The 27,178-nt window shown below is 54.4% G+C and overlaps 1 protein-coding gene across 8 annotated transcripts in view; it reads right to left on the bottom strand.

Annotated features, from left to right (window-relative positions):
- Positions 1-27,178, bottom strand: part of SNX29 (sorting nexin 29) — a 473,360-nt gene that overhangs the window by 64,048 nt on the left and 382,134 nt on the right. The window lies entirely within an intron of this gene.

Here is a 27,178-nt window from a genome sequence, read left to right on the forward strand (position 1 = left end):
TACGGCACCAGGGACCCCAATCAGAGAACTATTATAGAAGGAGGGCCTCGGAGGAGGTGCCTGATGATGCCATAAACCTCGGTGAGGATCGGACCCCAGAGGGAACGCTGGCCAAGGCAGGCGGCAGGAGCTGAGAAATAAAGGTGCATTCATGAACTGCTGGTTTGGAGTCAAAACAGGCCCCCCTGCTCCCCACAGGACACGTCAGGCGCCTGGCCGCCCACGGACAGCTTCCTCTGACTCCTTCACTAGCCAAAATCCTGAGCGTTTTCCTACCCAGACTGCAATATTCAAGAGTGAAAGCTGGCACAAAGGGGACTTCAAAAGATTCGTGGGAAATGGAATTGAAAGTTTGTTTTGGTGCAAAACGAGTTCAAAATCCAAGCACACATTTTCCATTAAAAAAAGCTGATGGAAAACGTGTACTGTGGAGAAAACGCTATGCACACGTTTCAAAAATGTTCTGCATCCAAATAAACTTACACCACTTATCCATGAACTTGCTGAGGCACTGTCGCAGTAACTGTAGCTCTCTTGGGCTTCAGACAAAAGGAACACCACTTAGTAGCATTTTTACAGGCAAACATTGGCTACACAGCCCTACGATTTTAGATGCCTTCAAACCGACTCGGGAGCAGGGAAGAACCACGCCCAGTGTGATCCAGGGAGTGAGCAGAACCAGAACTGGGCCCTAGCTGATGCCTCGCCCAGGGGCTGCCCTCTGACCGCCTTTGACAAGCATGGAAGCTGTAAACTCCGGAAGATTCCAAGCCCCTTACCGGCACTGCTCAGTGCAAAGACAGGCAGATGGAAAACAGGTTGGCAAAGATTCTTTTACAAGTGGCTTTAGGGTCCTAATTCATTTTGCTTCCTTAATAGCCAAGGAATGCAATGATTTGTGTTTTGGTTCGCGGCCTGTGTTAATGTATCCTAACAAAACTTCCCTTTTAATGAGACGGCTTCATGTGTTATTAACTCTAAGTGTCTTCATTGCTAGAACAAAACGCCTGAATTACTGTATGAGCACGCTGATGGAGGGATATTACCGCAGTCAAACGCCAAGGAGAAGATGAACAACTTAGCCAAGGAAACAGCTCCACAGTTCACTGGGGTAAGCAAATAAGGCAGACTAGCCAAAGAGGAAATGCGGGGCTGGTGCTGTGGCGCAGCCGATTAAAGCCCAGGCCTGCAGCGCTGGCATCCTATATGGGCGTAGGTTCGAGTCCCTGCTACTCCACTTTCAATCCAGCTCCCTACTACTGTGCCTGGGAGAGCAGGTGAGGATGGCCCAAGTCCTGGGGCCCCTGGAGAAGCTTTTGGCTGTACAAATCTGCTCAGCTCCAGCCAATACAGCCATTTGGGGAATGAATCAGCAGATGGAAGATCTCTGTGTGTGTGTGTGTGTGTCTACCTCTCTCTGTAACTCTTTCAAATAAAATAAATCCTTAAAAACAAACAAAAAAAGTAATACATTCTTTACTAATAATTATGGGCACGAGCTCACGTCACCTCAAGAACACAGAACGAGAGCTGGGGAGTGGACAGAGCCAGCCCCACTCTGGTGGGTCCAGACAGTGACACTGCTGTCACCAAGGTGTCTGATGAGCAGATGCCAACTCAGAGAGAATCATGGGGCACACCTGCACCCACTGCACTCAGCCTGCTCTCTCCTTCATCTGGACACCCAGTGCCAACCTCAGCACTCCACAGAGCAGGATGGCGGGAAGACTTCCCACCAGACTGCTTTATGGTTTGTCCGAGGTGACAAGAACTGGACACAGGTTCAAGTAATGTGCTGCCCTTCTGGACCTAATCAAGTAACCCCCTGGCCCCCAAGCACAACTTGGTGGTCCCTTCTCAGGGTCACCACTAGGTGGCTCTTATGGACCAAGGTCAAGGCTGGGCCCTGGGATATCACGGAGACCAAAACCAGGCCTGATTCACCTCTCCCTTCCCCCCGGCCTGGGGAGCTCGGTCCGCAGGGGAGGACGGCTGGCCTGGTGCAAACAATCTCAGCGAGACACACAACTTCAGACAGGCTGAAAGCCACAGGACAGGGATGCGGCTGCTTCAGCCGTGCTAGGCCTGTGGGGGCATTTGGGCTGGCCGAGCAGGGATGTATGGTCTGGAAGACAAGAGTACAGGAAGAACAGATAAAGAAAACATGGTGCGTTACATGCAGCGGGATACGACTCAGCCGAGGGAATCCTGTCACCATGAAACACAGAAACAGATGGAGGACACTGCGCTAAGTGAAACAGGCCAGACCTAGAGGGACGACTGCACGACCTCACTCGCACGTGCAACCTGAAAACACCACCTCTGGAAGCAGGGTGTAGGATGGCGGGTGCCAGGGACCTGCAGTGAGTGTGACTGCGATGGGGAAATAAAGGTTCAAGGACTTTCAGCTCTACAATGAGTAACTCTCGGACTTTTTTTTTTTAATGAATAAGTTCTAGGGGTGTAATGAGCAGTATGGTGGCCACAGTTAACAAAATTACTTTAGGGGCCAGCATTGTGGCACAGTAGCTTAATCCTCGGCCTGCAGCGCCGGCATCCCATATAGGCGCCAGTTCTAGTCCCAGCTGCTCCTCTTCCGATCCAGCTCTCTGCTGTGGCCTGAGAAAGCAGTAGAAGATGGCCCAAGTGCTTGGGCCCCTGCACCCACGTGGGAGACCCAGAAGAAGCTCCTGGCTCCTGGCTTCGGATCAGTGTAGCTCCAGCCATTGCGGCCATGTGGGGAGTGAACCAGTGGAAGGAAGACCTTTCTCCCTGTCTCTCCCTCTCACTATCTGTAACTCTACCTCTCAAATAAATAAAATATTTTTTAAAAATTATTTTAAGAGGCCGGTGCTGTGGCATAGCGGGTAAAGCCACTGCCTGCAGTACCTGCATCCCATATGGGTGCCGGTTTGAGTCCCAGCTGTTCCACTTCTGATCCAGCTCTCTGCTGTGGCCTGGGAAAGCAGTAGAAGGCGGCCCAAGTCCTTGGGGCCCTGTACCCACGTGGGAGACCCACAAGAAGCTCCTGGCTCCTGCCTTTGGATCGGCACAGTTCCAGCCATTGAGGCCAACGTGGAATGAACCAGCGGATGGAAGATCTCTCTCTCTTTCTCTCTGCCTCTTCTTCTCTATGTAACTCTGACTTTCAAATAAAATAAATAATTCTTTAAAAATTACTTTAAATTTTCTAAGAGAACAGACTGTACGTATCTGCACTGCCACCCCATTACACAGGCGGATGCCAGCTACGGTGGTGATGGATGCTCCAACAGATTTGACTGTGGTCGTCATCACGCAATGCACGTGGAGAGCTGATCTTCACGTGGTATACACCTTTGGATATCCACGATTATTTGTCAATATTTTAAAATTCCAGGGGAACAGGCTCCATCTGGCCTCTTCTCAAAGCAGCTGAGGGCAGGCACTGCACGGGCCCGATGCTGTCACAAGGTTGCGGAGAAAGCACCACCCCACCCCAGTCCAAGTCAGAGTGGCACTGACACCGATGGCAGCTGCCCCCGGGGGCTGGCATCTTACAAAGGTCACCTTCAGCAGGGCCACGGGGAAGCAGGAGGGGCAGCCCACTGGGGACTCCTGAGACGGCTCCTGGGGACAAAGCAGCAGCTGGGGCCCTTCTCGGGGGGCTTGTTCCCAGCAATAGGGCTGCTGGGGCCCCACGGAAGGAAGGGTGACTGCGGCCTGCAGCCTGGCTGCGCGAGTCAGCACATCTCACCCCACACACGGGCTCCTCGCCACAGCCGCTCCACCCACAGCACTGACACTGTGCGCGCTGCTAGAGAGGTCACGGAGGACCTGACAGTGCCCCTTCCTTCTCTCCCAGAGGCAAAACACCAGCCAAGGCTCCGGGGCTGCAGGGGTACACAGGGAAGGAGAAGCCAGGCCTCTGCTTACTCCACATAACAAAACTGAAGGCTAACTTAATGCATATTGATAAATATGATGCCAATCATGTGTGTGTATGTGTGTGCAATCGTGACCCCAGAAATAAGACCGGGATACACATCAAGACTTTAACAGGAACCAGCATTATGGTGGAGCAGGTAAAGCCGCTGCCTGGGACGCTGGCATTCCATACGGCTCATGTCCCGGCTGCTCCCTGCTAATGGCCTAGGAAGGCAGTAGAAAATGGCCCAAGTGCTTGGGCCTCTGCCACCCACATGGGAGACCGGATGCAGCTGCTGGCTTCGGTGGCCAGGCACCCTGCGTGCAGCCAGGGCTGGGGCCAGGACGGTGTGGACACTGAGCTGCACACCCGCCCGGGGTTTTGTCACTCTAAAGACATTGAGAAGAAAACCCTCTTGCAAGATCTTGGGCTGCACGTCACTTTCCGGCTCCAAACAGAATTGCCGTGAAGGACGGGAGGCTACGTTTCCTCCTACAGCCTCAGAGCCCGAGCCTCCGGGCAAGCTGCTGGTGCGGGAGACACGTTTTCATAACAGAGTAAGCGTCTCTTTGCCCGCGAGAGAAGGAGCGGAGGGCGCGGGCGAGAACTTGCTCCCTCACTGCGAAACCCTACAGGAGTGGAAGCCAAACCTGCCTCTGACCCTGAACACACGAACAGAAGACGCAAAGCCACCTGGCACCCAACGGCCTGCACAGTGGGCTGCACCACACACGCGCAGGAACCCAGGCTGCTCAGCGCTCCCGGGCTGAAGGAGCACCTACTCTGTGCCAGGCTGGCTGCAGCACCGTCCGAGGGGAGGCGACGGCTGGCGGCCGTGATCACCGGCATGGTCTCGGGACTGTCGCCACCTGGTGTCAAAGCCTGATGCCTCCCTTCCGTGAGTCACATGACCTTAAGTAATTTGCTTCTCCTTGTGCCTCGATTTCTTAACATGAGGCCAGTGACGGCATCTCCCTTCCAGGATTATGTTTAAAATCAGCCGCTTTGCGTGGTACGTAAATGCTTAACGGAAGTTAGCTCTTCCTAACCAAAGCTACATGAACACTCCAGAGAAGTTCACCCACTAGTGAGGCAGACAAAGAAGCAAACTGACAAAAACTACAGCCCAGTACAGGAAAGCGCAGGGGACTGGGAGACCAGGAGAAGTGGCATGAAATGCAATGTGGAAATCTAACAAGGGAGGCTTCCTGGAGGAGGTGACGTCCAGGCAAAGCCTTGAAGGATGAGGAGGAGCTGACCAGGTGGAGGGGGAGGTGATGAGAGAGCAGTGTAGGCCACCGTCTTAGAGAAGGAGTTTTCTACTTTATTTCAAGACCTTCCCACATCTCTGCCTGAGAACTGGATATTAGCAAGAATAAAATGGTTATGAGATAATGTCACATCTGATGGAGTAATGTACACAACTCTGGTGACAACAGAGAAAGGGCCATCCCCAACACAGTTTTAGGGCATCCCCTGCTGCCGGGTGAAGACTGCGCCGCCGGCCACCTAAGGCCTTGAGATGCGGGCTGCGTGGCGAGGCGGGGTGCGGCCAAGCAGCCCTGGGCGAATCCAGGGGGTGTGGAAGGCGGTGCGTGAGGCAGCTGCCCACACATCACCTCCTGAAGTAACCAACCCTCCCCTCCCACCACGCTCTGTCCTGGGAGGACTGCTCGCTTCTCCTGCTGCACAGAATCCATCCCTGTGGCCCCACGCTTCTGTCTGGAAGCTTCCAGCCACAGGGCAGCCAGGCCCTTCCCTCCCGTGAGCCGGACGAGCGGGGCGGCTGCCCCCACCGCCCCCGCTCGGGCAGACTCCGATTACCAGGAAGAAGAACAAAGCAGGACCCCCACTCTGATAAGGCTCCCTCCGTTCTGGTTTAGGGACCCACCCTCCTCACCCCATAACTGCCCCCCAAACCCCTCTTCCTGTGCATCTCACTGGATGCTGGAGGCAGCCACGAGCTCAAGGGGCGCCCACGGCCCCGCACCTGCCCCCACGTCGAGGGCGGGGCCAGCCGCACCTGCCCCCACGTCGAAGGCGGGGCCGATCAGGAGCCAACGAGGCGGGGAGAGAGCTGAGGGTGCAAGCTCAGAGCTGTCTGCAACCACGGGAGGGGCCCCACCAGAGAATCGGGGCCCAGAGAGGGTATGCGACAGAGAGAGAAATGAGGGAGGAGAGGGAGAGAAGAAGGAGAGGGACTGAGCCCCTGGATCAGGCCACAGCTGAGCCCTCTGCTCACACACGGCAACACCCCGTGGTCATGCAGATGTGGCCGAGGCTTCTTACCAAGAGTGACGAGCCCAGGGCCTGGGCAGTGCCCACTGTGACCGACTCCCTGCGGCACCAGCCTGGGTCTGCGCATGTGCGCCTGCACAGGCAGAAAGAGGTGGGAACTCCCTGAGAGGCAGAAGTCGGGGAGCACAGCCGCCCGGGGGGACGCCTCTCCCTCAGTGCCCAAGCATTCCTCTCGCCGTGTCTAAGGGGCCCTTAGTTCACACAACCATTCCAAGCGCACTCCTGTACGCCCTGCAAGGACTCTGGGGACTGCTGGCTGTGGGGCCGGAGTCTGCAGGGCGAGTTCCCTTGCTAAGCTGGTCCTGCGGAGCTGGGAGTGTCCCCTACTTCTCCTCTCACAGGTCAAACGCCAGCCAGGTCCGCCCTCCTGGGCTTGGGCAGGTAGGGGCGGGGCGTGCAGGGAGCAGGAGCTGCACACCTTCATTCAACCTTGCGGTCAGTATCATGACCGCAGAGGCTCCCTCCTCGCCCCAGAAACAGGGCAGGTGGTAACTTTCTGGAAAGAAAAGCGTACGTAAGAAATACAATGACAACTGCTCTTTCACCAGCTCTGAGCCGCAGGCAGTCACCACGGCAAGGTGAGCAGGGCGGGACCAGTTTCTGGGTTTCCCCAGAACGCCTCGGCCTCCGTGTCGGGCCCGACCCGCCACGGGAAGGCGCCGAGGAAGCTTCAATGAAACAGCACCCGGAGGGCGGCAGCGAGCCTGGGGCAGACAGGCCACAGGACGGCCAGGCTCGGGGACGGAGCGTGGCTGGCGGAGGCGTCGTCACGTGCCGCACTGAGCCCAGGGCGAGGCCGGGAAGCCGTCTGCGCCGAGCACCCCAGAGAAACCCAGATGCTTCTGCACACAGCTGCCAGACTGCGCCAGGCTCTTTAATCTTCCTCTTTGAAAAGCATCCAATTTAAGAATTTCTGCAGTAATCGTTTCAGAGTAATGAAAAACAAACAGCACAATAGAACATTTCAGATGTGATACGTGCACCCCGGGCACCTTTCTCTAATGGATGCTTAAAGAGACCCGTCAGTCACCACGAGGAAGCCCCGTTCCTCCCCCGTGCCCAGGCTCCGCCCGCACACCGCTGGCACACAGCGTGATACAGTCCATTCCCCCTGGGAACAATGCCCACGAGACCACATGAACAGTTTTTCCCAAGTTCCCGATGTCCAAGACAGGCCTGGGAGGACCATTTTCCCACTTCACGGGCGTGTAGAGCGCCAGGGCGGATCTCAGCACGTGCTACTTTGTCTCGCCCCCATCTTTCTCCCAGGGGTAACTGAGGAAGGATGAACCTGTTGGAGGCCAGAGCCAGCAGGTGGCAGACACAGGATTTGCACTTCTGTCTGTTCAGTCTCGCATCTGTGTTTCTTCCGCTATACCCTCATCCCCAAGCAACAGGGCCAGAGCTCAGGCCCTAAAGGAAGCGGGCGAGCCACCCTTCACATCTGCCGTATCTGTAAAACTCCTGATCCCAAGAGAGTGAAGGTCCCACCCCAGGGAGTAAAGGTTACAGTGCAGGCTGGGGGATCCTGCTCCACCACAGCTGCCCAGGTGACCGGTCTACCTCACCTTTCAGAGTCTCAGTTGTAGCATCTGTACAATGGGCATGACGAGCATATACTTAAGAAGTCCAAGGACATGACACGTATCATTCTGAGCTATTCTAGAAGGGGCTGACATCTCCTTCCACGTTAGATGGCCACAGGGCACAACATGAAGTCCCAGGACCACACACTTACTGGGCTAGGGGAAGAACAGGGGGACAGGGGGCAAGGCCTTGCCTGATTTCAGAACAGCTGGCTACGTTCAACCCCATCCACTCCATTCAACACTGCTTGAGGACTGAGATGCTGGACACATTTTCTCTGAAGGCCAGGAGTGGATGAGAAGATGCTGAGAGCCCCAGGCCCTCCAGGAGTTCCTACCCAGGGGAGTCCCTGAGCAGGTATGTGGCTCCTGGGCCACGGTCCAGAATCCCCTACCTCTCTCCAGGGTCACGGACCCCCTCAGTAAGCTCGCGGGTGCTCTCCCCAGGGACGGTTACATATGCCCCACCAGCAGGCAGGGACACACGCACGTGCCTAAACACACATGCCCGCAGGTGAACACGTAAGGACAAAAGTTTCCTTTTGGTGTTAAACAAATTGAGATCCACACATAGCTTTTTCATAATGCATGTTTTCTGCAAACTATTTGAGGGGCACTTGGATACACACACACAAACATTCACACACACACACACACACACATACACACACACACAGCATTCATATACTCTATCAGGTACACAAACTACCAACTATTCACACCCACAGCCCATCAGGCACATACACATGTTCCCTCCCACACCTGGTGTGTACACACACACACACACACACACACACCCCTCCACCACTACCACCAGAAACTCACATACCCTACCAGATACACCAACCGCCCAGCAGGCACACACTCTTAGAGTCCCAGAGCATTCTAGAAAACTCAGAGGCCCACTCAGGAGGCCAGGTCCAGAACCAGAGTTCCTGAGTACCGCCCCTGCAGACCCCGCTGCTGACCCTGTGGCCGGCGTGCATAGGACTCTCGCGTGTACTCTCGCTGCCTCTCTACAGCGCCTCCGTGGGCAGCTGTCCCAGCTCACGATGGAGACAGGGACACTGAGCCCTGAGGGGCCACGTGGGAGATTCTGAGCACTTACGGCTGCCAGAGTCCAGACACGACTCCAGGGACACCTGAAGTCGCTGAGAGACCCTTCACCCTGAGGGCCAGGCCACACAACACACAGCGGTGAGGCCTGTGCCCTGGGCTGCCAGTACACGTGTGGATGGCCCAGCGGCCTGTGGGGGGCAGGGAGTGGGGGACAACCTGGAGCACTGCTGGCCACCTCATCCACCGGCCGAGAGTGGCTCGGCATTTTCCCAGCGGCTGAGTGCTGCCGACTGCTTACTACACACTGAGCCTGCTGACCACGTGTCACCAGCTGCTCTAGGGATGCTCCCAAGACCTCGGGAGTACCCGGGCCCAGGTGAGTGTCGGGGCCTGCTGGGCTAACAGCCAGCGTACCAGCTTTCTCTGCGGGAAAAAGCTGTCAAACCACACACGCGGCAGCTGCTAAATCCACACAATGGACGTGAGCCCCAAAAATGGCCTTGACTGGTCCTGGAGAAGGGGCCTGCCCTTGGGGCCCCAAACCAACATGCCTGTGTGAGCCCAGGCAGCAATAGTGACGACGGTGACAAGCATAGAGGGCCAGAGCCACCCCTGACCCCCACAAATCCAAAACCCAAAACTGAAACCCAGAAGGCTCCCACAAAGTTTAGTACAAACTCTTTGGACCAGAGGTCTCATCACCAGGAGCCCCCTGCTGGCTGTCGGTGTCCCTGTTTGCTGTCTCCTGCAGAGTCGCTGACGTGTGGCATGGCAAGGTGGGTACCCCAGATTGCTCACTGTTACCTACCGCCTCCCAAAGTGCAAAGAGGAAAGAAAAATGGAAGTATGCATCTTGACGCACGCCGCCCTCCAGGGTTGTGAATAAAGGGTTATGGAGTCCGCAGAAATGAAGGTGACTTCCTGTTCCCTTCAGTCCAGAGGGCGGGAAACCAGCTGGGTCGCAATTACTACCTGGAAGCCTCCTCAATGGCCCGTAAGGCACAGTAAACATGCTTGGTCCAAGTCCTGAGCAGTCATTTGGCGATATAAAAGCACAAGGTGTGTGGTATTACATAATGCAGGGCTGTGTGGAAAACGTAACTACACGATGGTGAACTCCATGAGTGCCAGATCTTTAACCACTGCCATCTAACAGCCACTTTACATCTGAGGCCGAAAAAGGTAGGCGAGGAGCGCAGACTGTGGTCCCTTTGAAGTCTGTCTGAGTAGAGGCAGAGCACGCTTCCTGACTTTGGACTTGGCCATGTAACTTGCTCTCACCAACACCAAGTCAGGGGACGTGAGTCAGGGAGGGGCCTGGAAACCACTCGCATGGCCGGGCTTGTATTCCTGCAGTGTGGGCATCACCAGGACAAGCCCCAGTGAGACCGATACAGTGGAGACAGGTCCAGCTGCAGACCAGCCCCACCTACACCAGCCAAGCAAGTCACAGTGCGAGAGCGAGAACTGACCACTTAAACCCACTGATGTTGGGGCTGTTTGTTCCATGACGTTCCTGACTGATACTCCTGGCCAGAACAAGGGAAACCGGACGAGGCGGACGTGGACGATGCTCCTCCATGGAGCACTCCCGACGCGGTCACTGTTTTTCCCTGGACTCACTGCTTCCTTGCAGATCTTACTTGATCCTCACCAGTCAGAAAGCAAGGCCCAGAGAGGATACACGACGCAAATTCACTAGAAAGTCGCAGAGCAAGGACTTCCCCTAGGTCTGTCTGACGCTTAGCGTCTGTGCTTTTTAGCTATCATGTTAAATCGTCTTCCTTCCGGCCTCCCTTCTGTTGGCACTGTAAGAGGAGCAAGGGGACAAGCGCCGCCTGTCCCGTGGGTCCTGGGCTGGGTAGAGAAGTGGCAGCTGACGCCAAGTGTCTGAGAGCTGACGGTGTGTCCAGGACTTTGTCAAGCACGCAGAGCCAAGCACAGGCACTGTGGAACACGCGTGTTGACAGCTGCCACCAGCTGGGCCTCAGGCCCTGGGGCCAAGCACACCCCCGGAAACCCTCCCCGAGACCCGGGCTACTGCTGCGCTCATTTTGCAGTGAGTAAACCGAGGCTCAGGGCCCCAGATCTGACAGATCTGTGTTTGAGATCTTGGAAGTCATCAAACATCCCTTCTTGCTGCAGACGCCAGCTCTCAGGCGCACTCTGGACAAACAGACCGCTTTTTCAAACAGATGCTATGCGGGGATGAGGGTCATTTACGGGCTGAAGGCAGAGCTTCTGTGGGTAAGGAGAAGTGGGGACAGAGTCCTGCCTGCCCTTCAGGACCACGGTGGATCCGGGCATAGCCGTGGTGTGCCGAGTCCCCACGACCGAAACTGAAAGCCCCCCACTGGGAGGCCCAGCCCACACTCTGCACTTCCCCATCTCCCTGGTCCTGCCTCTGGAACCTGTCCCCTCTCATGCTGGACTCACAGCCTGGGCCCCTTCCAGGTTGAGCTGTCCCCTGAGACCCCTGAATTCTGCCTCCCCTGGTGGTCATGGAGCCCCAGGTGGCTTTGTCCTTGCTGGGCCCTCCTGCCTCAGTCTGCCTGGCCACGTGCCATGTCCCATCCCCAGGTAAGTTCCTGTCCCTGCTTCCTGCCACCCAAAGTGTCGTCCACCACACCACCCAGCATTTGGCATGCAAAGATGAGCCTGCAGGCTTCCTGATTGGCTGTCCTGTCTTCTCTCAACTAGAACACAAGATCCACATGATTCCCTGAGCCCCAGGCCTCCAGGACCCAGACCCGTGCCTGGCAAAGACAAGATAATCAACGCCAGTGAGCGAGTGAGTGGATACACAAACACCGCCCGAGTGTGTGCCTGCATTCGCACCCTCACAAGCTTCTCTCTACCTCTACACACGATAAACTCTGAGTGTGGGAACCTGGGGTTCCTAGAGGGGTTTGCTGGCTGTAGAACAGGTGTGTAGGCAGAGGGACGGGCAATGGGAGGGAGAGAGGGAGGCAGCGGGCGGGCAGGGAGGAGGGGAGAGGCAGGAGAGAGCTCACCCTCTGCACACAGACACCTGCATCCATGGACCCACATCTAACCTAACGGATGAGCGTCTGACAGCGAGCTAAGGGCTGGGGTCTTTGACAGCCAAAGCCAAGGAGTGTGCGTGCTGCAGACTTGTGCAGGTGGCAGCCTTCCAGCACTCCGCACGGATAGATGCTTTGTCAAGTCTATGGGAGGAAGGTACCTAACATTCTAGGCAACAAAAAGCAGCATGTCAGAAAAGCGTCACCTAAGAGGTAGGCACCAGGACCCAAAAATTCCAGGAGGGGAGGCAGGAGAGCGCCAGCGAACCTGGAGGAGAGAGAGGACTTCCCTCCTGTGGCCATGGCCGAGGCGCCGAGAGCCAGGGCGGCAGCAGGCAACCACCGCCACCTAGAGGTCAGCTGCAGACATGGCCGAGGGCGGCCACCCCGGCTTCCGCGGCCAGATGTGTGGCTGACCGGGAAACAAGGGTTGGGGACTGAAAGGTCTTTGATGGGGCAGGCCTGGTCCAGAAGGTGCCGTGGGCGCTTTGGGAAACATCTACCTTAGACCACGGTCTGAGTGGAGCACGGGGGCTCTGGGGCGGAAAAGGGCGCTGCAGTGCGGGCACATAGGCCAGCCTTCTAGAACAAAGAAGAAGCCCTTGTCAGGAGGGACGGCCTTGGGCCTGGCGCTTGCTGTCCCATCTCCACATCACAGCCAGAGTGAAGGTTCCAAAGGAAAAGCCAAGGTCTTCCATCAGCTCCCAGGCCCTCGGGCTCAAGTCCAACTGCCCAGGCGTGACTTAACAGGCCCTGCACATTCTGCCCTTGCTCATCTGTGTCCTCAAACTCTTCTCCGGCCCGGGCCCTCTTCAAGCCAGCAAACAGCCCACACTCAGCAGCACCGGCACGGGCAGAAACTCCTAAAAGCTGCTGACTATGTGAGTACAAGTTCAGGGACCCCCAGCCACCTGCTCTGTCACTGCTACAGTTCCCTGAGCCGCATGACAGAGGCATCATCATTCTGGGCAAATGTCCTGATGGACAAACAACTTGGAGGGAGGCAGTCAAGCGCTGGTAAGCCTACGGCATAAAGGCGTCAGAGGCCACTGCCTTCCATCCTTGCTACACGGCTGCCGTCTATAAGGTCACCTTGGGGGCCAAGATGGCTGCAGGAGCTCTGGCTACCACGTGCAAATTCTAGGCAACAGGAGGAGAAAAGGTAGAGGGGCAAGGTATCTTCACTTTAAGGTGTCTCCCCTTAAGCACCTTCCTGGGAAACCACAGCTGATACACGCACTTCTATGTCACTGATCAGATCTTAGTTGCACAGCCCTAAGCAGCTGTGCGGGAAGCTCATAAATTTACGGGTTCCCACTTCACATTGCCCAGGACTCTGTTTTAAGGGATCAGTGAAAAACGGTTAATTTACCTAGACACCTACGATTCCTGCCACACTCCCGTGTATCATCACCACATCTTGGTGGCAGGCCAGAGAAAAAAAGGGGTCCAAAGACACCATCCCTGCACACTGAACTCCTACAGTCCAACCAAGGGCCAAAAGAAACACAGCTCAAGGGACAAATGGCCACACCTGGCAGGAATGAAATGGGCCACGAGCCCCCTGCAGCCTCAGTAAGGAAGCACTGACTGAACGCTGGGCTCTGTGCGAAGTGCGTTATGTATTTTTCTCTCTCTCAGTTTCCTGGCAGCCTTGCTAAGGAAGAGTTAGTGTTGCCATTTTACACAAACCCAAGCCAAGCAGGCAGGGTTATGTGACGTGCCCAGGACCACCTGGCCTTAAGTAAGGACTTCAACAACCACAGCTACTCCACCGAGATGGGAGCTTCGGCCCACCCCAGTCCAGAGCAGTGGCTGCCCGGGGGAAGGCAGAGGATTCTGACTGCACCTGAGCTCACTGAGAATGGCAGTGATTGATTAGTGATGTCTGCCACAGGTGCAGTAATGGGGCATGGCGGCACCCAGGCCCAGTACTGCACATTCCTGACTTAGAGACTTACAGCACGTGGTTCCTCTCTGCACGAGCTGCATTCACACTCTGGCACCTCCATCAGAGCGCAGGGTGGGAGAGTGGAGGGCGGGAGAGCAGGCCCGCGTTGCCGCTGGGTGTGACGGCCCAGGTCTCACTGCTGAGAACCCTTTTTGTGTCTGGGGCCTTCATGCTTCGAGAAAGCAGGTGCTTAGCAACTTGCCAACGTGAAGGCCACCTCCAGGCTCTACATTATTCCTCTTACGAACAAACAGCCTCACAGGTAACAAAAGAAACAGCAGCTTCCGTCAGAACAAGGTGCAATTTCACTCTAAAACCCAATTTAACGGGACAGACTTGCAATCTCACGTCAGAGCCGAGGTGATGGCTCCTGTCCTGGAGCACCACACCTGCTAACACCGTCCCCACTGTCACGTGCCTGTGGGACTGCAACTCACAGCAGGGGCAGGCCACTGTCCCTGCAGAGTGCCCAGGGGCCAGCCCCTCCTCTCACACCAACCACAGGGAGGAGAGGCGACAAAGCGACCCAGCACAACCTGAGGACGTGGCTCAGGCACTCTCTCCTCCAAGGAGCTGCCCTCACCCACTCGCCCCTGCCTGCCCCCTCGGAGCTCCCCCAGTCTCTACAGGCACCTGGATCACCAACAGCGGGTTGAGAGGGGGCTGGTGAGGGAAGGGAGGGCTCTCTGAGCGGTGGGGCTGCTTCAGCCTTTGTTTGGTAAAACGAAGCTCTGTAAGTCCACACAGCAGAAAAACACCTCGAGAGAGCGTGAGCACTGGAAAATCTGACAGTCGTGTCTGCTCACCTGCATCTGGGCTCCAGCCGGGGAACACTCAGAATGCATCCAAGGAGGCCCCTGGCCAAGCGGTTTCTGTGCCCCTGGTCTGACAGCAGGATATCGATGGTGCGCTCCTGCGTGGGCTGAACCGTCCCCCCACCCCCTCCCTCCCATTTAGGAAACCTCAACCTCGCACAAGAACTTCTCTGGATCTTTGTTTCCACGGCTTAAAAATGAGGTTGGAGGAGAGACCCTCATCGACCCACAAAGCATCGACTGAGTCCTGGGGTGCCCAGGACTAGGCTGGGCAGCAGCGAAGTTTTATTTCGGATGTCTAGAGTTCCACTAATGACAGCATCCACTAGGCTGTGAGTCTGTCCATTTGGAGATGCAGGCGAGGGACAAAGAGAGCCGAGAGCTGATGCTGAGGCCCGCCGAGCAGGCCGCCTCCCCCTGACCAAACGCTTTAGGAATCAAAGTTCTGATTGGAGAAGACGGTGCTCAGCCAGAGCGCTTATCTTAAACACGCCCACCCTGCCCTGTTCTAGAACACGAGGCCGCGTCAGGGAGGCGCTACAAAGCAGGCTATAACAGATGGCAGCCGTTTCGTACCGAGAGCTCGCTGCATCCCGGGGCCTGTTCTAAGTGCTTCCCGGAGGTTAATTCATTTAACCCTCACACCCGAGGCAGCCAGAGGTGAAGTGATTTGCCCACACTCTGACCCTGGCACAGGCCCAAGTCAGCAGCATTTACGGCTGACCGTGGATAATGCTGGGAAGCAGGTGCACACAGTGCCCCTGCGACAGGGAAGAGGAAGAGGTGAAAGCCAAGCAGACAAGAAGGGAATGGGGAGGGGCTGGCAGCGAGGGAGTTTGGAGTCCAGGCAGAGTGAACATCTACATTTGAAAGAGCCCACAGCGGCACGAGGGTGTAGGGTGGGCATCTGGAGAACATGGGGTTAAAAGGCAGAACAGTGCGTCGATGCTTCAGGCATGAAGGGGGTGCTCATTACGGGGTTCTGGCTCAGGTCACAAATGCGGGACCACCCTAGACACACAGCTCAAGATCAAACGTCAACAGGGCTGTCAAGAGCTGGCAGGTCACCTGAGACATTTTCCCCCAAGCACTTGGAAAGCCGGGAAAGGAGACTGTCTTTGCAAGAGTCAAGCGCACAAGCCACATGTGACACACCAGGCTGCCCCCCAGCCAGCCGCCTTCGAGAACAGGAGGCCACGCCTGCTTGTGAGGCCTGTCACCTAACTCAAGCTTACTTCAGGCTGGGCCACACTAAACTGTCAACCCCTGGTGGCTTGTGGCCACTAGAAATGAAGCATTCATAGAATTTGACCCAACACGTAACTAAGAAGCGCTGTGCCGAAGGAGCAGGCACAGCACTGCCCACCCCAGCGTCCTCCCTGGAGACTCGGCTCTGCCAGCAGGTGTTAAGGGACTCAGACCCCACCGCAAGGTCCTCTCTGCAGGGAGATGGGACGCCAGGCCACGTCGGCGGGGGTCAGACAGGAAACCCGTGCAGTGCTCCAGTCTGATCGGGCTCTGACTTCCCAGGGTTCCCCTGCCAGAGTTCCCAGGAGGGTGAAGGGAGGGGAGCCTTGCTTGTTCGTAACATTCAGCAGGGAGCACGGGCCCGGACAAACGCGGAAGGATCACTAAGGACACACGTGCGCCCCGCACCACAGCACCTGCACTCCCGAGACACCATCAACAGACGCCGTTGATTTTCTCCTTTTCTTCCCAGTGTGTCCACTCCGCGATCCTATGGACACAGCATCCCGATCTTCCTTGGCAGGCCCTACACCTTACCCTTGCTCCTTTTCTTTTTAAGATGTACTTACTGGGGCTGGCATTGTGGTGTAATCGGTTAAGGTGCCACCTGCAGTGCCAGCATCCCATATGGGTGCCGTTTGAGTCCCAGCTGCTCCAGTTCTGATCCAGCTCCCTGCTAACGTGCCTAGGAAAGCAGAAGATGATCCAAGTCCTTGGGCCCCTGCCACCCACGTGGGAGACCTCGAAGACGCTGCTACCTCCTGGCTTTGGCCTGGCCGGCCCTGGCCTTTGTGGCCATCTGGGGAGTGAGCCAGCAGATGGAAGGCCTTCCCTGACTCCCACAGGAAGCAGCCTCTACAGAGTGTGCCCCAGTCCACTCTGCCAGGGCACTCCGTTCCATCTCCTCCCCAGCTCTACCTGCAGCACGAGCCTGTGTGGTCACCTGTGCAGCTGGCCGCTGGGCCTCAGCACTAGACTGCGTGCATCCTCCTTGGGAGCAGGTGCGTCAGCTGAGGGAACGATCCAGAAAATAACCTTCCAGAGAGAAGCCTGCAAACTGCCCCCTCTCGTGAGCACTGGCCGACCTCAGGGTGCTGGCTAAGGGTCCTCGGCAGACTCTGGGGGGCACGGGCAGCATCCCAGAATACTCCACACCCGGAAACAGCCATAGTTTCCTAGCCTATTAGTTCTCTGTTCTACTCACACAGAAAACCCACACTTTACATAAGAAGATGAACCTACTTTTTCTTGAAAGTTTTTGTAAAAAGTCAACTGTATTTTTTTAAAGGGGGAACAAGTCTACTTTGCTTTTTTATGTGTTTCATCAAAGTTGAATCTTTTTCATTAAACTGCAGAGCTGGACAGCACACTGTGGATCAATAACTTTAGTGTTAAAAGAAAAAAAAAACTCCAGGAAAAAAGAAATCACAATCTATTGAATCTCGTATGTCCTCTCCCCAACCCCGTGGCTCAGCGAACTGCGGGGCAGGGGGCATCCTCAGGGTCTCGCGGACTTGACACCTGCCCCAGGGTCCCAGCCATTCCTCTCAGCCTCCTTCTCCCTTTGCCCAGGCCTGCCCTGAGCCTGGGGCACACTGGGTCCTCTGCCTCACCAACCAACCCCCAGCTGCTCCCAATCAGCAGCCCTGGTTCAAGCATCACCTCCCCTGGGAAGTGTCTAGGCCCTGCCACTCCCACAAGCACACAGAGTGAGGCATTTCCTTCCTCTTTGCTAGAGCGGCTGCATGGATAGGAAGCTTCAACATGACAGATAATAAAAGCCATTACTTAGTAAGTACAGCTATACTACAGGCTTCACATAGGAACCCTCTTGCTAATTCCATCGAATCCTCACTGTGCTCATTTTCCACTGCACAGACTGCGGATGAGAAGTGCTGACTCGCTCAAGCTGACAGGTCTCTCGGGGCAGCGCCGATGTCAACTCAGGTGTGCACAGTTCCAAAGCAGGCAGATCTGGCTCCAAGGTCACGGCTCACAGGGAGCGCTTCTGACCCACAGGCCCCCTAGAGGCAGGGGGATGACTTCAACAACAGAGCTAGGCCACGGCAGGGTCAGGATCAGAACTTGTGTCCATCTAGTCTAGACGTCTACACCATCGCCGTGACATCACAGTGCCAGGCCCCCCCCAAAGCAACTGCAAAGCAACTCAACAGAAAGAATGTGAAACACACAACAGGCGTGAAGGAAACTGTTTAGGATGGTGAGAAATTACGCACAAATGGAGAGATCGAGCAAATTACATTACACACCCGTTAGACCCAAAAAGTAGAACAGCTTGAGAAAAACCTTACGTGAAATTAAAAAGCAGGATGTTCACACGTAAGATTCTGTCTACATAAAAATGCATGCAGAAAAAACTAAAAGGAGATTTTAAACAGGGTTGTTTCTATGCGATGAAATTCTAAGTCATTTCATTTTCCTTTTTAATGCATTATTAGTCTGTCTGTTTGTTTAAAAGGTGGTGTGACAGAGAAAGAGGGAGAGACACCTGCTGGGTCACTTCCCAAATGGCTGCCACAGTTGGGACGGAGCCAGGCCAAAGCCAGGAACTCCATCCTCTCTCCTGTGTGAGTGGCAGGGGCCCAAGCCCCTGGACTATCGTCCACTGCCTTCCCAGGCGCACTAGCAGGAAGCTGGACAGGAAGCGAACAGTGCTCTGACATGGAACACCACCATCACACAAGGCGGCGTAGCCCACCACGCCACAGGGCCAGGCCCTCTTCCCTAAGTCTGTCCTTTATCTTGCAGATTTGCTGAGGAGCATGGACTGCTTCCGGCATTTGAAAAACTTTTTCTTTTTTAAAAAGAAGATGGCTGAGTCGGCTCAGCATCCTGAGTTCTGATCGAGGCTAATTCAAGCCTTTCAAGGATTCCAACTATGGATTTTTTGAGGCAAACAGTCGTGTTTCTACTAAACTCATTTGCAGCTCAAATAAGGCTCAAAGCGTGTTTTGATCACTTGTTTAGGGAAACAGGGACATTAGAAAACACAGAAGAATCCCGTTTGCATGCTGGGTGAGGAGGCAGGGAATTACAGCTCGGGGGTGGTGGAAATGGGTGAGTATGCGACAGCACACGCGGAGCCTCAAGCCTCCTCCCACGTCGGCATGTACACCCCACAGTCCTCCTTCCCTGCCCCATACAAGGCGCTGCGTCTCCAAAGGCAACAGGTGCGGGTGGCACACAGCTGCTCCCGGACGCGTCGCCAGGCTCCCTGCGGAAGTGGAGACGGCGTGTTCCACCTGGTGTGACTCAGCAACTGCTCTGGACCCTGCCTTCAGGGGGCTTCCCGTTTCTTCCAAGGGGCCCACTGAGCTGGCTTCTTTCCAGGTCCCCTGGCACATCCACTCAGGGCCTGGCATCCACAGAAGCCGGCACCGAGAACCCTCGTGGCTCAAGTCAGCAAACACGAGGACAGGCAGCCGTCTTCGCTGCCCGCCACCCCACCTCGGGCTCAGTGCTTCCTCCTCACAAGCGCTGGACAAGCTGTACCTGCAGCTGAGCAGCTCCAAGCGTGGCAGGTGCTTTGGGCTCTCATTTTTTGATTAACCATCAATGATCAGAGTCAAGAGAAATTCCAGGAGCTGAAATATCCTTTTCCTTTTACCACGATTTCCTGATCTGTTTCCCCTTCATTTGAAAGAAAGAAGTATCTTGTTTGGGGTAAAGTGAGAAAAATACAGACAAACCATAAGGGAAAACACCCCAAACAAAATCTCACAATCCAGAGAATTTTGGTTCATTTCAGAGGCTGCAAACTGAGAATCCATGCAGGCTAAAAAATCTAACTCATTGGGGCCAGTGCTGTGTCACAGTGGGTTAAAGCCCTGGCCTGAAGCATCGGCATCCCATATGGGCGCCGGTTCTAGTCCGGGCTGCTCCTCTTCCGATCCAGCTCTCTGCTGTGGCCTGGGAAAGCAGTGGAGGATGGCCCAAGTCCTTGACCCCTGCACTCGCATGGGAGACATGGAAGAAGCTCCTGGCCTGGCTTCAGATCGGCACAGCTCCGGCCGTTGTAGCCATCTGGGGAGTGAACCAGCGGATGGAAGACCTCTCTCTCTGTCTCTACCTCTCTCTGTAACTTTTTCAAATAAATAAAATAAATATTTTAAAAAAAATCTAACTCATTGCTAACAGTTAAAAAGGAGAGCTTTTGAACCCTGAAGTCCAGATTTTCATCCAAACAGCCATCAGCACCTGCCCTGGAAGGTGAAGGGCCATGAGGCCCTGCGTGGTGACACTCAAGTGGCAGTAAGAAAAAGCCAATGGGACAGACCCTCCTCCTGGGCTCTGCAGACACACAGGATTGTGTGTCTGCCTCTGATCTGCGAGCTTCCACTTTATTTTCCTATGGTAATATATAGATTTTTAAAAAAGATTTATTTATTTATTTATTTATTTATTTATTTGAAAGGCAGAGTTACAGAGACAGAGGGAGAAGCAGAGACAGATAAAGAGATCTTTCATCCTCTGGTTCACCCCCCAAATGGCTGCAAAGGCCAGGGTTGGGCCAGACCAAAGGCAGGAGCCAGGAGCCTCTTCCGGGTCTCCCACATGGGTGGCAGGGGCCCAAAGACTTGGGCCATCCTCCACTGCTTCCCCAGGTGCATTGCAGGGAGCTGGATCAGAAATGAAGCAGCCGGACTCTAACTGGGGCCTGTATGGGATGCTGGTGCTGCAGGTGGTGGCTTAACCCATTGCACCACAGCACCAGCCCCTTAAGTACTGATTTTTAAAAAATGTTTCGAAGGGTTTTTTGCAATGAAACCATAAATTCCCTTTAATTACCCACTATTCTTTTTCCATGTTGCACAGGTAACAAGTAACTACTCAAGCTGACAAACATGATCACCATCATCACTTTCACTGGCTATGATTTCTCCAAAATCAGTGTCCTTGGTGAGGTGGGTTAAATTCTACCATGTGTCCCAGGGGCCCTCTTTCAGGGCGTGGTTTGCTTTTGTTTGTATCTGTTTGTTTTTAAGATTTATTTATTTGAGAGGTCGAGTTATAGAGAGAGAGAGAGAGAGAAAAGAGGAGAGGGGAGGGGAGGGGAGGGGAGGGGAGGGGAGGGGAGGGGAGGGGAGGGGAGGGGAGGGGAGGGGAGGGGAGGGGAGGGGAGGGGAGGGGAGGGGAGGGGAGGGGAGGGGAGGGGAGGGGAGGGGAGGGGAGGGGAGGGGAGGGGAGAGGAGAGGAGAGGAGAGGAGAGGAGAGGAGAGGAGAGGAGAGGAGAGGAGAGGAGAGATCTTCTTTCTATTGGTTCACTCAGCAAATGGCCGCAAATGGCCACAATTGCCAGAGCTGGGCCGATTCAAAGCCAGGAGCTCCTTCTGGGTCTCCCATGAGGGTGCAGGGGCCCAAGGATTTGGGCCATCTTCTACTGCTTTCCCAGGCTGTGGCAGAGAGCTGGATGGGAAGAGGAGCAGCCGGGACTCGAAGCAGCACCCATATGGGATGCCAGTGCCTCAGGGGGAAGCTCAGCCCTCCATGCCACAGTGCCAGCCCCTTGTTAGTATCTGCTGTCATTCAACACTGCTTATGAGACCCTCCCACTACTGTGTGTACTTAGTCTTCCTCCATGCTGCTCAGTCTTCCACCGTGGGAAGAGACTCTAGCTCATTTAGCCATTCTTCTGGGGATGGGCACGTCAGGACTGCTGCTTGGCACTTGAGTACACGATTGGTAAACATTAGTCTCCACCCACAAAGACCAAGGCTACTCTCCCTCTCACTGTAACCCAGTCCTCAACCCAGTGCCTGAGGCACACTGAGGGGGTGGGCAGGAGGATGGTGGAGATACTGTTTGTTCCAAGTACCCTCAAGATGGGACCCCACTCCCAACGACAAGGTCTGCGTCAACAATTGAGATAAAGAATCTCCCGATGCCTGCCTGCTGTGAGCTACTTCTCTTCCTGAATTCATCATTAAGCCCCAGGACCCTTAAATGATCCCTGGTTTTGACTGCCAATGGCCATGTTCAGATGTTACCGGTGATAGTTTGCAGGAGACAAGCAGTCTCTGGCTCTCTCAAAGCAGGCAGCTTGCCAAGACTGTAGCTCCTTGGGGTAATGGCTGGACAACAACATTATCGTCTTCACGTTATCAGCACATTCAAGAGATAAAACCTCCTGACTCAATTAAATGGCCTCTTCAAATTTCTTTAGAAAATATGCACTGAGGGCAAAAGGAAAGAACAAAAAACCTGTACAAGGTGAAGAACAGAACCTGACAAAGGGACCTCCCAGTCAGGGTCATGGCCACAGCCTAGACAGACCCACGCTCCTCTCTGGAGGGCTTTGCGTCTGACCTCCGGGGGAGGCAGACAAGGGGAAGTCACGGCACTGCCGCACAGGCACACTGACTGGCTCTAGAATGGAAAAGCACAAAGACTCTCCCATCATGCCTCTGGTGCTCTAACCTGGACACACTTAAAGCCAAGGCCGCAGCAGTCTGCCTCCTCATGACTCAACAGTGTGGAAGAGGACATGCTAAGAGGACACGGAGTGCACACGTGTGGCAAAAACAGCATGAATAGTCTGGACGCAAGGCCCCTTGCTTACCTCAACATCTCCATCTTTGGGCTACTCGCCCTAAGACACACTCACCGTGCCAATGCTTGCACCTTCACCAGTGCACATGCACACATCTGCCTAGTCACACACCTACTAGATCAGTTAAAAAAAAACTTTTTATTTGAAAGTTGAATTACACAAAGAGAAGGAGAGGGAGAGGGAGAGGGAGAAAGGCAAAAGGGGGAGGGAGAGAGAGAGAGAGAGAATCTTCTATCTGCTGGTTCACTCCCCAGATGGTCACAACAGCTGGAGCTGGGCCAGGCCAAAGCCAGGAGTCAGGAGCTAGGAGCTTCCTCCAGGTCTCCCATGTGGGTGGCAGGGGCCCAAGTATCTTGGCCACCCTCTTTTGCTTTTCCTAGGCTGTAATCAGGGAGCTGGATTGGAAGTAGAACAACCAGGACTTGAACTGGTACCCACATGGGAGGCTGGCACTGCAGGTGGCAGCTTTACCTAATAAGCCACAAGGCCAGCCCCTAGAGACAGTTATTGACAGGTACTGGCCAAGGCTCACGGACAGAGCTGGAGATGGACAGTAAGCAGGGAAGCGCACACACATGGATTAAAGCTCATCTCCGAACAGTAAATGCCCTGGAAACCTGAATATGAAGGGGATGGGGAGGTGACTTCCAACAGGGCTGGCAAGATCAGGCCTCTCTGATCTGATGTCCGGACGCTAAGAAGGAGCCAGCTGTGGGTCTATCGGGAGAGCAGCCTTCTGGGAAGAGGAAGAGAAGCAAAGGCCCAGAGGCCACAGACAGCTGGTCTGAAGATCAGACAACGCCATGCTCCAAGCTTTTCAGTACTTCCATGCCCGACTTCTCCCTCCTCTCCCAGGACTAAGCCGGTTCTGCCTGCCTCTACCCCCACCATCAGCCCCAGCCCCGTGTAGAAGCCCATCCCTGTGTCATTCATAGAACCTTCCACAAGACCCCATCATAGCTCATCCCCACTGCTCTGCAAGCACAGATCCCAGAGCTAACTCCTGCCCACGCCATCACCTCAGGAGCAGGAGGAGCCACATCCTTCTTCCCCTGTTATCCTAAATGTTAAAACAGAGCCTGGCAGGGCCGCCCATTCTCACTCTGGTTCTGAAGAAGGACTGTGGCCATGTAAGAGGCTGGTGGGTGATGCGAGTCCTCCAGGGAGAGTGTGGTGATCAGGAGCCTAAAGAGATCCAAGTGCACAGCTTTGCATGGTGTGAACCTTCTTAACCTCTCTGGGGGTCAGTTTCTGCATTCACAAAGGACATGATAGTAGCAGGGACTTCACAGAGCTGACATGAGATTGACATGAGATGATGGAGGGAAAACCACGCAGTAGAGGGACCAGCCCACAGCGACCTTTCAGTACAGCTGAAAGTGAGGAGGCAACCTCGGGGAGGTGAGGAAGCCTGTGCTCTATCCCAGACACCCCAACAGCCCCTCACACGGCCCTCTGCCCATCCTGCAAGGTGGTGACACGGGAGGGAGGAGAGAGCAGTGTTGCCAAGAATATCACCTCCTCCTGGATTGTGCAGTTTTAAGGCAAGACGGGAACACAGAGAAACAAAGCATCTACTTGCCACGTGCCTACGGGTACTGTGCTTACCACTTTTCCTACTCTGTCTCGCTTAGTCTTCCCACTAACCCTAGACACACGGTAGTCAGCAGCTGCGTCTCATGGGTAAGAGACCGAGGCACAGCAAGGGGAGGGCCTTGCCCAAGGTCTCTGCTGGCAAATAACAGAGGTGGGTTTTGCTCCTGATCCACAGGGCGCCAAAGCCCAAGGCACTGACCAAAGTCAAGTCAGCAAAAACGTGCCATTCTTCCCAAGAGCCAGAAGTATGAAGTGATAGGCATTATTCCTAACAGCCAAGGGGGTAGAAATTCAAAGTACTTCACCCATTGGTGGAACAAGTCAGGGAAAGAGGGAAAACACATCTGGGAGGAGATCTGTGTACTCCCTGGACTGCTCAGTTCCCCCTGACTGTCAGACCCTCAGCTGTGAACACTTGAAAACCACCTGTGATGTATAGAAAATGTTCTCTCACATAAGACTCCTGTCTGCTTATTATTACAATAGTCCCCTAACAGAGACAGGCCTCTCAAGGTAAACAACGGTCTTATTCCTGAAGCTGTAACGTCCCCATCAATGTGGTTAGAGTTTAAGCAAAATAAGCCTGGAGAGAACTTGTACAATGTGTGACGCAAAGGAAGCATTTAGGAAATACAGCTATAACCACCACCACCATCAGCCATGATCACCATCATCATCCATCACCATCAGGCATCACCATCACCAACCACCAGCAGCACCAAAGTCACCATCATCACCAGTAGCAGCAGCAGTAGCAGCATCACCACCATCAACCATCATCACCAACCATCACCAACGGCAACATCACCATCGACCATCATCACCAACCATCACCATCAGCAACATCACCATCAACCATCATCACCATCCATTAGCAACATCACCATCAACCATCATCACCAACAGCAGCAGCAGCCACCACCATCATCATCATAAACTATCATCAACATCATTACCCATCACCACCACCACCAACAATCATAATCACCAACCATCACCAACAGCAACATCACCATCAACCATCATCACCAACAGCAACATCACCATCAACCATCATCACCAACCATCACCATCATGACCAACCATCAGCAACAGCAACATTACCATCAACCATCATCACCAACCATCAGCAACATCACCATCAACCATCATCACCAACCATCACCATCATCACCAACCATCACCATCAGTAACATCACCATCAACCATCATCACGAACAGCAACATCACCATCAACCATAATCACCAACCATCATCACCATCACCATCACCAGCAGCAGCCACCATGATCATCATCATAAACCATCATCAACATCAACATCATTACCTATCACCACCACCACCACCACCAACCATAATCACCTATCATCATCACCAACCATCACCATCATCACCAACCATCATCCCCAACCATCACCATCATCACCATCACCATTAGCAGCAACCATCATCATCATAAACCATCATCAACATCATTACCCATCACCACCACCACCACCAACCATAATCACCTATCATAATCACCAACCATCATCATCATGAACCAGCAGCAGTCATCACCATCATTCAACATGCATACTGAATATTGGCATCATCAATCGTCACTGTCATCATCATCATCACTATATACCGTCACCATCATTTCACAGCCTCTTCCCTTTCTTAGGGAAACTCAAGAAAGCAGCAGCATTTTCCTCTCGAAGAACATGGAGCGGGAAGACTGCTACCATGAGCCTTGCAGCTCTGTTCTGCTACTCACGAGCTGCACTGCCCTGGACAGGCTGTGCCACCTGCTGAAGGTGAGGAGGCAACCTCGGGGAGGTAGCTTCCCCAACTGCAGACAGAGTTGAAAATACCTCCCCTCACCCGCTGAGAAAGCAGAGCTACATGTGGGAAGGGGTTGACAAATGGCAGACTTGCTGTGAACACTGGCCCTGGGCATCTGTTTCCCTGCTCCTGCTTCAAACACAGAATGCAAAAGTGGGCAGTGGTGGGGCAGACTCGGTTACTTCAACAGTTCAGTATGTGACTTCCTTTAGCCAAATCACATGCTGCGACAAGCAGTTTCTTCCGGTAAAGCAGGTATTCAAATCTTTCTTGCCCTCTCAGTCTCCCCTGGGCTCCCTGCCTCTGCACCTCCTCTGTCATCTGGGCAAGTCAGACCAGCAGCACCCTAGCCCTGGGGCTGAGATGTCTTGTTCCCATTTCGGCAGCCCTGTGCAGTGACAGTAGTAATACCATCCTTGGGGACTTCCAAGACCCCAGTTAGCAAACTGTGCATTTCTCCTACACTCCACCCTCTGAGCCCCTGAAAAGCAGCCTCCACACGGCTGCCAACTTGATGCGTCTTCCAATTCTAGACAGCCAGAGCAGTCTGGCAGAGTCTCACTGTGTCGGGAAGCCGGGCGAGGCGCTGGAATTCACAGCCTCTCGGGAGGAGGCTGCGGTGGTACCAACAGATAACCTTTCAAGGTTGGACTCGAAATGCTTTTCTGTGTTTGGAAGAGTCTGCAAAAGGATCCATGGCTTAAAGCAACAATCCCACCTTCTCTGTCTCATTAGGAGACCAAGGCGTCTCAAAACCCAGCTCAGGAAAACCCCAAAACCCCAGCCCTTGTGGCCAAACGGGAGGGCCCAGGTGAGTGCTTAGATGTACAAAGTCCTCCAGTGCTGGCACAATTCAAGCCCCAAGTGTCCACAGCTGAAACGTGTCATCGGCAGTCCCCACACCCAGCTGCCTCCAGGGGACAGCATGGAGCCCAGTGGGTGGAAGGCAGACAACAAGTTCAGGACGCTCATCCCGGCTACGAGAGGCACTTACGCAGCCGGGGCTGGTTTTTTTTTTTTTTAAACACAGAAATAAGAGATCATTGCCACATAAACACATAAACGTCCATCCTGTTTCCCAAACTATTTCTCCCAACAGCTCCTCCTCAACCTCAGGATACACACGGGGACAAGCAGTGCCATCGCCGTCACAAGAGGAAACTGTGGCTTGGCAGCACCCATTTCTGGAGCCTCAGACTTAAGTTCCATTCTTCCTGCTGCAACTAAACCCGAACAGCCACGCAGGGACAGGCAGACACTTGGAGCTGAGTGCTAA

This window comes from Oryctolagus cuniculus, chromosome 19, assembly GCF_051225735.1.
Source record: "Oryctolagus cuniculus isolate XC-2025 breed Fujian yellow rabbit chromosome 19, ASM5122573v1, whole genome shotgun sequence".
NCBI lineage: Eukaryota > Metazoa > Chordata > Mammalia > Lagomorpha > Leporidae > Oryctolagus > Oryctolagus cuniculus.